This window comes from Xenopus laevis, chromosome 2L, assembly GCF_017654675.1.
Source record: "Xenopus laevis strain J_2021 chromosome 2L, Xenopus_laevis_v10.1, whole genome shotgun sequence".
In the NCBI taxonomy this organism is placed as follows: domain Eukaryota; kingdom Metazoa; phylum Chordata; class Amphibia; order Anura; family Pipidae; genus Xenopus; species Xenopus laevis.
In genome coordinates this window covers 135,392,802-135,406,190 of record NC_054373.1, presented here as the reverse complement: position 1 = coordinate 135,406,190, position 13,389 = coordinate 135,392,802, and positions in this window count along the sequence as shown.

Sequence of the window (13,389 nt, the reverse complement as noted above, 5' to 3'; positions counted from 1 at the left end):
TTTTGTTAGGACCTAGTATTCTAATCTCTCAAGCCATTCTTTGTAGGTCACTACTAATATGCATTTCTATAAAACTCTAAAAATTCAAGATTTATTAATAACCACAAAAAACTCTAATACAAAACTTCTCCAAGAAAAAGCAGTCAAGGTCCTATGGAAGTCAAAGGCAGCTGTGCTGATCCTATTGGACCTTTTTTAACCATTCAGACTTAAAGACAAGAACTAGACTCAATATATACCAAAGAGACACTGGATTAATGAACAATAAAAAATGTATATGCGTTGGCAATAAGATAAACAGGTAGTAATTTTTATTTCAATTTCGATATGTGCAATTATCCAGTAGACAAAACCCCGAGGAATCACAAATAATGACACGTGGTCAGCGGACACTGTATTTCAGGCCCAATATAGATTATACCCTCAGGATATAGAGTATATTTATCAAGGGTCGAAGTGAAAATTCGAATTTCAAGGTAATTTCAATGTACTTTCAAATATCGAAATATATCATGTACTGTTTTTTTGATTTAAACTATTCGCCAGCTAAAACCTGCCAAATTGCTGTTTTAGCCTATGGGGGACCTCGTAGAACCTATTTGGAGTCATTTGGTGGAAGTTTTTTTTGGAAAATAGTTTGATTTGAATTTGATCAAATAAGATCCGAAAGAATCGAAAAATCAAATACAGTCTATCCACCCGAAGTTAAAAAATTCGATTTTTTTAAATAAATTTTGGTTTGTCTTTTTTTATTCAATTTTCTTTTAAAAAACTCCCATCACCTCGAAATTTGGCCCATTGATAAATCTGCCCCAAATACAGATGGAACAGTGACTTTTGAGGGTTTTTTTTTAACATTTTGTATGTATGATATTTATATTTAAAAGACATATAAACTGACAGCACTAGTGATGGCCGAATTTATTCTGCAGGTGCGAATTTGCCGCCCAATTTCCACATTTCGCCACTGGCGAATAAATTTGCGAATTTGCAGAGAAAATTCGCTGTTGAAAATTTGCCGACATCAAAGTTTTTTCGATGCCGACTTTGACGACGATTAACGGATGACCCATTGACTTTAATGGGCACCAACGTCACCTTCGACCAATGCGTTTTGCAAATTTCGCGGGAGAATCACGAATTTTGCAGCGCATCTAAATAGGACAAATTCACGCATCACTAAACATCACTAAAAGTCAGCCTCTGTGAATCCCTATAAGTGCAAAGAAGTCGTAACCATAAATTACAAGGCTTAGCCCACACAATCTCCTGTGGATCAGCCATTTGGAGGATGATGCTGTCAGCATAAGGTTCTGGGTTCCAAATCAGATAAGCTCTGAGAGCACTGAATTTATCTTAAACCCGCACGCCACATTTTAAATACTTGTATAATTCAGTAATTCACCACCATTTTGCTTCTATTTGTTGTTCATTATCTCATATACCTCTCTTCACTGTGTATTATTATTATAGCCACACATCTGCCATGTCATCATTCGAATGTCTCCATTATATCTATGAACTACATTTTTTAAGCACTAAAAAAAGAAATAATGGCTTTCAATAAAGCTTGAAGGACAGTGAAGACAGAATGCTTTTTTTCACAAGTCAGTACAGTAGAAAACCCATTTTAAACTTTTCAGGGGACCAGGACAATTATTGTCCATGAGTGTGTTTTACTTTGAAATACAATATTTACTGTATTAATGACAAGTTTAAGCATTGTAGCATTAATGTTACATTATGGGGGGGGGCATGTGCAAGACCCCTCTGAAGCACAACCTAGAGCAATAAGTGGTTTGTGCATGGCTGTATGAGGTGTAGACTTATTGCAATTGTCTTTTTACGGACAAAACCATGGCAAAATATGCATTTGGTTAGTAATTTACACCTCTTAATTTCACTAATAACATTCACAGACAACAAACAGCCATTTTATGGGAAAATCAAGACATAAAATGAAATCTAGCAAAACAATATTTAATATCAGGGAAAAGCACCTACTGAAATGCATTATAAATTGATGGGACCACACAAAAAAACAATGTAAAATTTTGGAAAACTTAAAATAAGGGTATGCAAAATTAAGGAAGGAATGCTGGGAGGTATAGTGCCAGCTCTTTTAAAGAATTTGCTGAAGGTAATTTTATTTTCCACATTACTAGTTGTCAGTTTATTGTGTAATGCAGTAAAAGCTCCTTGTTATATTGCTGAAATGATGTCATGGGGAACAATGCTTACAGTGAGCAGGTTACTGCAAATATCCATATTCAGTTTCTATATTTAAAACCTGTAAACTTTAGTTTATTTATTTTGTATTTACTTTATTTAGGTGTCCTTCTCTCCCTCTCATTCTCTCAAAGCACTCATGCATCATTTCATATAATTTATCTCCCATTTTTTTTTTTGTAAAGCTGACTTCAGCAAAATTATTTGCATAAAACATTGAGTGACAACAATTAGTGAAAATATATTCCTCCATGTTTGCCTTCTGTTTCGCCACAGCCCCAGCATTTCATTTTCAAACAACCGAATGCACGACTTCTGTTCATGTCACATCAAAATCCTTTATTACATTTCTGGCCAAATGGTGTTCCGTATTTGCTTACTAAATCTTTGGCTTTTGGAGCTTTATTGGTGCCCTGCTGTGGTTGCATACAGTGTAGGGGAAAAGAAAGGTCTTGGAAAAATTAACAGCCTCCTTATTGCTAATTAAAAGCTCTTGTATCTCTCTCCACATGGCTAGGGCATCTGCTTCCAATCCTCCCTATGCTACGGAAACCCGTAAATTCACTTACAAGGCTGCTAACAGCACCTGGATAAGATTGTATTCCTTTCTGCTAGTGAATTAGAATTCTCTGGGGCAATATTGTTTTATTTATTTATTTATATTTAATAAAGGCCTTTCCCCCAGTGGTAAGACAGAGAGGTTTACTTACCATTTGTGATGCTAAATATATCACTTTATTGTTTACTTCACTGGTGTACATGCCTTGCTACTGTATATGTGTGTTCTTATTTTATAAATCACCCTGGGGTTCTTCATTCAAGTACAGTCATCTCAGTATAACTTAAAGTAGTAATACTGTCTATGAAGCAAGATGTAACGTGTCAATTCATTTTAGGATTCACTGTTCATCTAGAGAAACTCTCAATATGTTCTTTTAGTGCTTATACACTGAGCAGACAAATAAAAGGGTAACAAGTCATTTGTAAAGATGATAGATAACAGCATGCATTTTCCAATCCACTTGTTCTCATGAAATCTTGATAAAGAGAAAAGTAATCTGCAGGGCACTTCCTTTAGTTATTCATAAAGCCACAATGAAAGCCTAGTGAAGAAGATTTCGGGTCACCACAAAAGATAAAACACATGAAAGCATTTTCATCTCAGGGTTACTCTATATCAGCTGTTGGTAACTTTAACATACTTCTCTCAGAACTTGTTCATTAAAGAGTAAGAAGAAAAAAGATTTCTGTAAATTTAGAAACCTGTATGTCAACATAATTCTGGAGAAAATAACACATCCATTGATTCTTGATGTTCTGTTAGGAGTCAGGTCATTTTCAACTATGAATCCTTTAGTCTATAATATAGCAAGAGGATTTATTCTCTTTAGAAAAAAATAGCGTCTTATTTACTATTTATGCAGTCTTTCGGATATAGGTTTGGTGAAGAGGCAGCAATTATTTAAACCATAACAGTTTGTGAACATGTGTATTTATTCGTTGTTTAGTTCAAAGGGATTATAATACAGTAGAAACTCCATTTTACGTTTTTCAGGAAACAAGAAAATGGTGTAAAATCCAGGTACATTTATTATGCATAATATATAGGTGGGACCAGAAAACAACAATGTAAAATGAGGGAAAACTTAAAATCAGGGGATGTAAAATTGAGGTTTTACTGTATCAGGAATATAATTCCTTGCAACTGATCAGAGAAAGCCACTGCAAGTGCCTATATTGATCTTCATTCATTAATTCCTTACCTGTGTAGTTATACACTAATCAACTTGCATAACCATGATTAACAGCTTTCACATAACATGTTTTCCTAGACTTTTATCAATATTTTTGTGTGATAATTATTATACAGTGTTTACATACAGTCAATACAGAGTTTATGCTAACTAATATTGGATTTAAAACATTAAATACATTAAAAATAAGTAATCAGAGAACTGTATGCTTATGTTCCGTGTACATTTATTCTTACCAATTACATTTTCTCTTTATCCTATTATTAACATGCTAGCCCAACAAGCTAGACTGTTTTGCTACTCATGGCTTGACACTTTGTTAATATTAATTCTTTCAGGCCATTATACTATTTATATCCTAGTGACAAATGTACTCTTACTCTTATCATTCCCCTTTTTTTCCTGTTGCAGGACCCTGTCACTCATTATATCTTGTGCATGTCAAAGGCATGTCAAATCATTTGTATTCTTTATTCAAAGGCTAAAGTACTAATACATATGCAACATTGCTCATTTCCTACTCCTTTAAACCATTTATTTAAAACAAAATAAATGGTTGTATGCTTCACTCAGCTTCAGCACTAGCTTTAATTAAATTTGAATGAGAAGGAAACTCCCATCTGGGCCTGACTGGTGGTTACTAGATTTGCCACCTTTTCTGGCAAAAACTACCAGCATTAATAGTGTATAGTTTTATCATTTCTACTTATTAATAATGTTGGCATAAAGCATAGTTTGTACTGACCATGTAGCAAACCTAATGGGCAATGTGTCATATGAGGCCCCTGCATAAGATCTCATAAGACCAGGAGCTCTCATTCTTTGAGACTGAATCATCATCTTCATCTTTCAGAAGAGGTGAATACGTATATGTAGAAATTGGTGTGTAGATTCAAATATTCCTCTATTCTAACCTCAGCGCATGAGCACAATCACTGGATATTCAATGCAGACACTTCAGAGTCAGGCTTGGGATCATTGCTAGATGATTAGATCACTCAAGGTAAGTGGGATCTTTGATCTGTTTCCTCCAATGCTCTGGAGTTAAAGGCAATGCATCAAGCACTGCTAGCCTTCCCCCAAATTTCAAAAACAAGAAATGAACCAGAACTTAAAGCATCTTGAGAGAAGTGTACTCAATAATGTGTTGGTCAGAACAAAATTTGGCAGGTCTGGCAGCATTTCCTGTACCAGGGGGAAAAAACCTCAAGACAAACTTTCTTAGTAGCAATACCTTAGATCCAAATGAGTGGAGTCTGACCCAAGCAATGTTTCAAGAGGTTATCACAAGGTTTGGCTCTTCAGACATAGACCTCATGGCTACAGACCTGAACCACAAATGTTGTAAATTCCTATCAAGAAATACTTTCTATTCTTTGATATAGGTGGATGCTTTGCTTCAGGATTAGACCAAGTTCAAAGCAACAAAATGTAGAGACAAAATTGAGTGTCAATTCGTATTGTACATTTTTATCTGACAAAAATCCTGACTTTTTCAGATTATCCAGTGCAGATTATGATGTCAAGAAACAACTTCAGGGATATCTGCGATTGACTTCTATATGACCTTGACAGGTTTGAGATGGCATATTTTCAGATTCAGATTTTTGGCAGCTTTGGGGTATGATCAATCTCTAAAAAAATTGAGTTTTTATTTTTCCACAAAAAATTCTAGTTTTCCCCCTAAAAACCTCAACCAAAATAAAATCAAGGTTTAATAAATGGGCCCCATGATCACTTTGAATGAACTGATTCTGCATGTGAAGGTCACCATCACTTTGGATCCTTTGGACTTTAATCTGATCTAAACATAAATGTTAATATTATTAATTCAGGTAAAATCAAATAAAAAGACAGTGCTGTGGCTAAAGTCAAAATAATCCTTAACATTGCATCAACATTAGAGAAAGTCATTGTATAAATTCTTTATTCATAGATTAATTTGCTAAATTACCCACTACTCCCTTTGAAGACCAGGAATTACATCATAAAGATTTAATTATCCCTATTCATATTATTTTCAGTTGCAAGGTATGACCTAAGTCACTTGTATATTTTTGTCTGAGAAATTAAAAGTTCTCCTGAGGATTCCTTGCTCTGATGTTGTAAGTAGTTTATGCCTATGGATTAATGGTGTTCCCTCAATACTGCTTCTTATGTTTTCTCAGTAGGGATAATTCTCCAACCATTTAATTAATTTTTTTGTACATCTCTGAACTCGTTCATGTTCAGTTATGTATGATATCTTGCTATACACAGGTGCTCAGAGCAGAAACCTATATTGTACATTATGGTTTATTCATATGAAAACACAAAATGACTCGTCCATGTCTTGCAGCTATACTCATTTAATGCATGAAATATTTTATTCGATTTTTTTAGCATCTGCTATATTCTAACCGAGAAGTAGGGTTTTCTATATTGGCTATATTCAGATGTTCTAACTTATCATATTGGATTCAGATGCTCTGTTCTCATCTTTAAAGACCAAAATGTGTTCCCAGCTCTTTCCCCTAATTGACATATACTACTAGTGATGGGCAAATTTATTCGCCAGGCTTGAATTCGCGCCGAATTTGCGCGTTTCGCCGCCAGCGAATAAATTCGCAAAACGCCCGCGAAAATTCGTGGCAAAAATTCGCCGGCGTCAAATTTTTTTTTTGAAAAAACGTACGCCGGCTCCAAAAACGGGCGCCGGCGTCAAAAACGGGCGCCGGCGTCAAAAACGAGACGCCGGCGCCGTTTCGCTCATTTTTTGCTGTTTCGCGAAATTCGCGAATTTCGCGAATTTTTCGGCGAAGCGAAATGGCGCAAATTCGCCCATCACTATGTACTACAATATTTTATAAATGTACCCATAACTCCAAATACTATTTATCATTTCAGCACATCACCACACCAAGCATCCCATAATTCTCATCCCTATTATATAGGAACGTTGGCATCCCAAACACTAATTATATTTTATTATAAATCTTTATACAAATAAGAGTAGTGTTGGTTTCCATCCCTGTGGGTATAGACCTGCTGAGAAGCAGGAGATCAGCTTCACAGTGCTGTCCAACTGGCAGCCCATGGGCCCCATCTGGCCCGCAGCCCCCTTGTTTGCCCCCCCCAACATGAAAGTCTGCCTGCTGTGCCTGCTTACCTTTAAACTTTAAATAGAATCAGTGCTGAGATTAACTGGCCCCTGCATTGTTTTAACCTCAAATTCAGACAACAAACTCTTGCATTGTTCACACCTGTAATCCCCCCACACCTGTGACACCTCTATTGTTCCCACCCCTAAAGACCTGTACTGTTCACACCTCAGACCTAGACTGAAAGTGACCAGATTGTTCACCTGTTAAAACCTCATACAAACTACTAGAGGGACACCAGCATTGTGTCACTGTATGTAGCACAGTATGAACTGTTAGAATGGTTTTAGAACGGTCCTGATAGTTTTTCCTGTCTCCTGCTATATTTTACCTGCCCTATGCTCCCTGGGTGTGCCATACTTTGCCCGTCCTATGCTCCTATACTCTGCCTGCCTTAAACTACTTGTGTGTGCCATACTCTGCCTGCCCTACTCTGCCTGTGTGTGCCATACTCAGCTTGTGGAAGGTGAACCTGGTGGGGGTTTGTTAGCATTTGCAAACTTTGCAGTATCACGTGCACACAGTGGGAGGAAGCATATGGCTGTAAGGGTATATCTTAGTATGACTTAGTAAACTTGTTTCACATATGAGTGATATACCTGCAGTGAGCATCAAACATTTGGTTTTTTGTGTGCTACCATCATTAATGTGGACATGGTCTTAAAAGTTCTTGAAGTAACATGGGTGTGGTTTAAAGTGGATGTGGTTTAAAAACAGGGAGTGGTCAACACTGGCTTCCTTATTGGCCCTCCACCATGTAGGCCGTTCTCTGTACCACAGAAGTTGGACAGCACTGAGCTAAAAAATAAATGTTCAATGTGCTCATTAAACTTCTCAAACAGACAAAACATTTTAAATCTATTGTAAATACAGAGCCTCATTTTTTTAAAATTACCCTGTGTTCCAAAAAATACACTGGCCACAATCCATAATCTACTATAATAATCTACTAATCAGCTATTTTTTTCATCAAATGGTTGACATTCCAGATAATAGATAATATTAGGTCAAATGTGGTTAATAGGAGAGACGCCCATCCAACTGTGTCAGCAGAAGATATCTTCAGCTATTATATTAAGTAAGATTACATTTATACTGGAAACTATTAAATAAGTATATATATATATATATATATATATATATATATATATATATATATATATATATATATATATATACTGTGTTCATATTTTCATTATACCTGTACTGCACTTGATCATAGGGGACAGATTTATCAATGGTTGAAGTGAAAATTCTAATTATATATATATATATATATATATATATATATATATATATATATATATATATATATATATATTATCTTAGTGTAATTTGACTAGGAAATAGTCCAAAATGTATTTGTGTTAAAAAAAATTCAGAATTTGAATTTCAAAATGTATCAGGTACTGTCCCTTTAAGAATTTGAATTCAACTATTGGTCATCTAAAACCTTCCAAATTGGTGTTTTAGCCTAGGGGGGACCTCCTACAAACAATTTGAAGTTTTTTGGTGGACTTTTGAAAATAAACTTGTTTTTTGGTGAAAAAACTCGAAGCAAATTCGATCTACTTCAAATTCGATTCGAGTTTGCAGGTCAATCCTATTCACCTGAATATAAAAAATTCTATTTTTTAATACATTTTGATTGGTTGTTTTTTTTATGGGAGTTGATGGCAGTTTTTAGAAACTCCCATAAACTCAAAATTCGACCCTTGATAAACATGCCCCTTAATGTTATTCATGTTTTTTTCCAGGTTCTACTGCCTTTTCAAAAAACCAAAGGTTTCTCTCTTTCACAAATACTGCATACTCCTAGGTGAAATTCCCTCATATAATACAACAGGACCTGCAATTGTGCTTCACCTTCTATGGAAACATGGTTAAGGTAAATGAGGACAGCAACAGATTATTAATCAAGAATCCATTTATGCTCACTGGTCAGTAAATCACCATCACAGATATAAAAGTCCCTATACACTATCTTAATATACTTTATAAATAATTTATACGTGATGTATTACTTTGTACACCAGATTTCAGTAGAAATGAATCTCTTTGAAGTAGCAATCAATAGTGTCTAAGAAAACATAAGATAATGTAGCCGATAAAAGACGCACTCCAGGACTTTGAAATGCAGTAAAAATTAGAAATATTTATTTGTCAACATTTCAGTCCCTGTCTGGAACCTTTGTGTGTCTCGAGAAAGATCCCAGCCAGGGACAGAAACATTGACAAATAAATATTTATATTTCATTGTATTATGAAGTCCTGGAGTGTGTCTGTTATCTGCTACATATATATATATATATATATATATATATATATATATATATATATATATATATATATATATATATATATATATATATATATATATATATATATATATATATATATATATATATATATAGACATGTGGTTCAATATATACTGTATATATTTATATATTATATAATATCTCAGTATCGTACATGAAGCTTTACAATAGAAGCGATGCCAGCTTTACATATTATAACACACTTTCTAAGTTAACTTAAATATTTTTTAGCAGTAAGCTATTTCCAGCAGCTTCCACATATTTAATAGAAGCTTGTGTCAGTGACTTTGCCTGCTACTTCTCCTCAGTTTTACATATAGAAAAATGACTTAGAAGCTCACATGATTATTTAGAGAAGATTTCGCCTATGTGAAACCCTGCAGGATTCCTTACCCACTGAGTTTTTAAGTATCAGCATCTGCAACAACAGGCAAAAAATACCAAGATGTTTTACCACTAAAACAGCATGGGTTTGTTTTATTTATGTATTCCCTACAGCTTTAAAACCATCTTATACTATTTTATTTACTGTAAAAGTATGGCACTGAATTTCAATGTCTTAAACACTGGGAAAATACTGTAGATAATATAACAAATGGAAAGCAAACACCTCCAAGGTTAACACTTATTGTGGTAATAAATCACATCTTATATTACAACATTTGAATAAAAAGAGTTGTCCTAGATTGAAGGGTAAACTAACCCCTAGTTTTTTTTGTCCTCTGTATTAATAAATCTTTTGAATCAATTTAATTTACTGTTAAAGATTCCTTGTGTAACTCAGATACTTTTCGACTACAAAACACAACATTAAAGTATAAGTATTTTCTGATGATATTTAATAGTTCTCTGTGTGTGTTTAAACTAAAAAATACAGGTCCATTGAATTATTTAGACTGAAAGCCCTTGTCTGCAATGCAATCTTCTTCTTTGTATTATAATGTTATCCTTTCTCTCTTGTACAACACAGCAGAATTGCTTTAAGCTTTATGAGTACACAGTAATACATGTACATTCGATCATAAATATATCCCATCTATACTGATCTGGAGTAAGGCATACTTTGATTTTCCTGTACTGACCTTGATATTGTTTGTACAAATCAAGTTCCTGGAATCTATTGTAAGGAAACAGACAAACATTTGTTCATGCCTCAGCTTATTTGATTCTCATAAATAATGTGCCCTTGCCCTTCTCTGAACTAGATCAAATTCCACAATTGTGTTTTCATGTTGAAGCAATTTGTTCTTGATCAGTCACAATTCAAGTATAGTTTACTCATACTTAATTACTCTTGAAGTGCATCCATAATGCTCATAGTTTAAACTTCCATGTTATTTTGGTCTTAAAGGGATTATGTCATGATTTTTATTTCTAAGTTACACTATTTATATTGCAAATAATTTACTCTACCATTTAAACTTGTGTTCTTGGCCAACTAATGTATTTTATTTTAGCTGTAATATTGGTGTGTAGGCAGCCATTGTGCCTGATTCTAAGCTTTGAGAAGTAGCCAGAACTGCTATTGTTTCTCCTACTCAATTTACTATTAATACCACCCAAGTTGTGTAATCAGAAAACAGGGGTTCTCCTTCTTGGGTGCTATTCTCATGCCTACCACTATTGGAGCACATTTATCAATGCAAGCAATTTCTGACTTAAGTTTGATCTCCACCATGCTGAAATCTTCTCCAGACTTTAGGAAACTTTTTGAAAGGTAAGGTGGTCTGGGGTGTTAGAAATTATGGCCTCTCATTGTATTTAATGTATTTAGGGCTACAGTTCCAACTGCTTCACATTGCATTTAATGAATTTGGGTCTAAATTTCCCACGGATTCTCACTGTATCTAATGTATTTTGGGTGCCACTATTTCTGCCTCTCACTGTATAGAAGTCAGTAGAACCATTATTTACAAGCACATACTGTGTGTATATACTGTAGTTATATACCCTTTACTGTACAAGCTAATTGGGGTTAATGGCACATGGGGCAGTTTTTCCACAGTTTTAGCTGGCAGAGAAATGCCTGAAGCCACCCTAAAATAATAAGAGGCAGTACAGACAGCTTTGCCTGTTCAACCACTTGATTAAATTCAGGATAGTACCAGCAGTGGTTATTAGCCCATGGAGCTCCTAACAGATCAAGCAGCTGAGTCATTCAGCAGAGGTATCAGAGAGGTGTTATCATGTTACCTTCCCATTGTTCTGTGGGAGAAGGTGATATCACTCCAACTTGCAGTGCACCAGTAAAGAGTAACTAAAGTTTATCAGAGCACAAGTCACATGGATGAGGGCACCTGAGAAACTGACAACATGTCTAGCCCCATGTCAAATTTAACAATTATATATAAAAAACATGTTTGCTCTTTTAAAATTGATTTCAGTTCAGAATTCTGCTCGACCAGCACTATTAACTTATGAGTTCTTGAAAACAAGACACAAAACAATGAAACAATGTTTTAAGAAGGGGGAAATGACGTTTGTATTGATCAATGTCTTGTTTTGTATGGTTTTTATAATTATAATTTACCAAGAATCAGAGATTTTTAGGCAGGAAACTAGGATGCAGAATTTGTTAGTTTCTTAACTGACAACCAGTTCATCTATGCATTTCTCTTTCCCATATGTATGAAAATATTTGCCTTCCTGGAGAAGGAAGACGCAACAATTCTGCAGTGATTAAAATGATTGGCCCCATAGGTAACTGAAAAACCATGAAAATCCTTGCAACCAAAGTTATACAATAGGGGTCAATGCAAAAGCAAGGTATAACAAGCACATGTTTAACACCCTAATAATGCATTCTTTCCACTGTACAAGAAGAATTCGTACAACATGTTTCATATCTTTTGCTAGAGAGGGGTTTTCCAGTAGGTGAATTGTATTGCCATTCATATAATTTTATTCTAAGAATGAGGGAATTTTTTTTTCATATGCTATATTTGCTGTTTTAAACTACATGCACATTATATTTCAATAACAGTTTAATCTTTGTGAAAAATGGGGTGTTTTTACTTTTACTCAAGTATGGGCCCATTTCCAAAATAATTCCAGATATATAAGATATATTGTACCTCTAGTATAACTAGATACAATAAACAATCAGAACTGGAGGTCCATAGAAATATCACTTCATAATTACCCACATATATGTCTGAGAGAGAAATCCATAATGATCTCGATCACTATAACAATAATAACATTCAGTAAAGTATTTCAATAAACCTGCATGCAACTGGGAAACAAAAATATTGTATTAAAGCTTCGAATATTACAACTAATAATACAGAATAACGGCAAACAAATTAAGTTAGATTTTTAATTAAAAAAAATCAAAAGAAATTAATCCAACTTACAGAAAACAAAATACATGGAAAGAAACAGTGGTTACTCAAAAGTTGAAAACTATAAAAACTTTTGAAAAACACCAATTGAAATCACAACAAAACATATTTCAAAAAATTACACATAACTTTTAGATTGTTTTATGTCACACTGAAGTCTGAAGAGTACCCAGAGGGGCAGACTGACAAGCTAAATCCACGTTTTTATAAGAGATGAATGTTCTTTCCACACTTGAGAAATAACATTTTGTGCTCACCTGTAACTTCTTTTCAGAATGAACATAAAGGAAAAATGCCAGTGAGAGGAGTAGGGACAGGTTATATTATAATCTTTATCCTCCAAATATCCAGCTGAAGTAGAGAAACAGAGCAGAGGGCAACAATTCACTGCATGCGGTCTAAAATAGAAGGTCTGGTTAACAAACTTGTTGGGTAGACCTAAATTCTTGTACATACTTAGCACCAGAGAATGCAGGTGCAGGTACTGTACTTCATTCATACACAAGTTAAAAAGTGCCAGCATTAGCATTGTGGAAAGGAGTTCTGTTCCCTCACTGTGCTCACAGCTGATTTCTTTTCATCAGACCAAATTGCCTTGAACA